Source organism: Solanum lycopersicum, chromosome 2 (genome assembly GCF_036512215.1).
Source record: "Solanum lycopersicum chromosome 2, SLM_r2.1".
Taxonomy (NCBI): domain Eukaryota; kingdom Viridiplantae; phylum Streptophyta; class Magnoliopsida; order Solanales; family Solanaceae; genus Solanum; species Solanum lycopersicum.
The window spans coordinates 36,969,262-36,972,285 of NC_090801.1; the positions used below are offsets into that span (position 1 = coordinate 36,969,262).

The 3,024-nt window shown below is 32.4% G+C and overlaps 1 long non-coding RNA gene across 1 annotated transcript; it reads right to left on the reverse strand.

Moving 5' to 3' along the window:
* Positions 1-267: 267 nt before the first annotated feature.
* LOC138341681 (uncharacterized) lies at positions 268-2,742 on the reverse strand. Its single transcript, XR_011214477.1, has 2 exons — positions 2,017-2,742; positions 268-436 (listed from the first exon to the last, which is right to left on the reverse strand). It is a non-coding gene; the product is annotated as an uncharacterized lncRNA (long non-coding RNA).
* Between the last annotated feature and the right edge of the window lie 282 nt (positions 2,743-3,024).

Sequence of the window (3,024 nt, forward strand, 5' to 3'; positions counted from 1 at the left end):
TGAGTAACTAAAATGCACACAGATTATTTACTTAAGATTTTAGTGAGTTTAACACGCCAAATTGGATAAAATTAACTTCAAACATAAATTGGTCAAAATTAGCTAAATGATTGAGCGAATATGATTTGCTTTATTTTTTTTTACTTCATTTGGTTAGATCTAAATTTATTTTATCACATAAACATTTATCACCCAAATTATGCATTTAAGCATACTTTTAAACACAAAACAAGTTTGCAAATAAAAATGATTAACACATAATTCCCCTTCCTAGGCGATCCCCCAAACTGCTTCATATATAAAAGTTGCTTTAGAGATATACATATATTGTAATAAAAATAACAAATGAAAATATACACAAATTTAAAATAAACAAAGCTTTGTCCGAAAAGTTTTCTAGGCCACTCTTCATCATCTTAAACTTTAAGTCAAAAACCTGCTAGAATAAATGAGGTAACACGTATACAATGGAAGAATGATTGTAATGTAAAATATTCATAGTAACAAATTTTTCGTACATCATATGTAAACAACGCACATAAGAAATAAAAAGGACAAAACATAGGCATAGACATATCAACACACATAGGGAAAAAGATAAGGAGTGCTTCCTTTTATTTCGAACACACAACAACAACAAATATAAAAAATAGAAGGATGGCCAATACTAAAATGCTAATCAAAAATACTAACCGATTAAGTAGAAAATAGTAGCAACGAGAATAAGTTGATTCAAATCTTACTCGAACAAAAGCAAGGGCAAAGAGAACACTTGCAAGTTATCGGAGTCTTGTTTTGTTTGAAGAGAAGCAATAATATGAGTAGTAAGAGAGTGAGAGCTATTGTGTTAAGAGAGAGTGAATGAGTTGATGAGAGAACTTGTTATGAAAGATGAGTGAGTGTGAATGAATTGAGTATGAGGGAGTCCTATTTATATAGCAAAAGGAGAAAAAAAATAAGGCAAATAAATATTTTTTAGGAATCAAGTAAGTATACTATTTTCCTTATTCAAAAGGAGATTCAAATCGACCAAAATGTAAAATATATCATTTCCAAATATTACAAGTAAGAGTAATTAGGAAGATCAATATTATTTGTCCTTAAATAAATAAGAGTTAAAATCAGATTATATTATTTATTTATTTTTTCTAAATATATGAAATACTAAATATGACTAGAAAACAATTAAAGTTTCAATGAAAACTATTTTTCCTTAAATAAGAGCATGAAGTCAGGTTTATATAAGAATTAACAAATTTAAGCAAGTAAGAAATGAAAGTAGGAAGGGTAATATTTTCCTTAAATAATGAAGAACCAAATTAATATTTTTTTTTACCAAATATAAACAAATAAGCAATCAGTCCTATTTTTAAATAAGGTAAACAAATAAACTCAACAATACAACCAGGTAAAACAAGCATGGAAAGGATTATTTCCAACAATGAATTGATTTAGTTAAACCAATAGACGAGATTATTAAGGAAAGGGAGGAATTACATTTAGATTATAATTTGAAACAATCAAATAAATCACAAAATTGGTGCGAGATATCAATTCAAGTCCAACATCACAGTAATCTTGCCCAAATTTAATAACAAAAATCAATAAACATGTCAAAATCACCCAAAGTAGTAAAAAAATAGAGGTTGATAATCTTAATTTGTAAAAGCAAATTATCGATTATTCCCAGAATGAAGCTTCTATTATTGATCCAAATTAGTTCATATTATGCATGAACAGAAGTCATTCCAGAGCCTTCCAAGATTATATATCTAGATTTTCATTGAAATAACGAAAGGATAAACGTGCTGAAATTACTTCATAATTCAGAAGACATTGAAGAAAAATTCAAGATGTAAGTACATATAGCTAAGCAAAACAAATACAAACACAAATCAATATAATAACTGTACGAAATAAAATGAAACCAATCCAATCATGCAAAGCTTGAATGCCCACGATAATTGAAATCAAGAACAAAGAGTTGGAATGATGTACGAATTAATTAGAACGTACTTGGACGGGTCTTAACCAATCCATACTTAGCGAACTTGAAGAGCCTTAAAAGTTGTTGTGGGAGTTCACTATTGTTTTGTTGTTTCCGCTGCCGAAAAGCAAAGAGAGGAGGGAAATCACCTAGTTGTGCACCATCTTCGTGCAGTTGTTGGTCAGTTTCTCGCGTCTCTACTGCTTGTTGTTACAGGTGTCGGAGCTGCTTGTTACCTGCAGTTGCTGCTGGTTTGCTGCTACCTGGAAGCTCGCCTGAGCGCTGCCAGCAATGGAGAAAAGAAGGCGGGAAAGAAGGAAAGAGAGAAGAGAAAGAAGAGGCGAGGAGATACAGGAAGAGAGCGCCTCTCGCTGGTTGCTGCAGCTTCTTGCTGCTTTCTTTGGAAAAAGGAGACGAGTAGAGCGAGGGGGTTGCGCTGCCTCGCGCCGGTGGCTGCTGGCTGTAGGGTTCCTGCCAGTCAGGAAAATTAGAGAAAAGGGAGGGAGAAGAGAGGGGCGGATTGGAAGGCGAGAGGAGAGAGGCACCGCGGGAGAGGAAAGTGACCGCCTCCGGCGGCCTTCGTCGGAAAAAAGAGATGGAAGAGAGGGAGGGGCAGCTGCTGGAGATGGAGAAGGGAGAAGAAGAGAAAATTTTAGGTTTTGATTTTTTAGTGCATTGAAATCAAGAAGAAAATGGAATTTAATTACAACCGTTGATTTAATAAGAAATAAAGGGTTAGGATTTGATTTAGGAGTTATTTTTTTAAACGGACGAATGAGATTAAAAGATGACATTCAACAAGCAGATTTGGTTGGATATGAAATGGCTAAAATTGCAATAAAATTTGGCTAGAATTGGAATAAAATAGGGATTATGATTGAAATAAAATCAAATTGAAGTGGCTAGAATTGAAAGAAATTATAATAGAATAGGCTAGAATTTTAAATTTAAGAAAAGTGTAGGAATTACTATTTAATTAAAATACTATATGTATTAAAAGATTTTTATTTAACTGAAAATCATTTAGATTTTGAAAC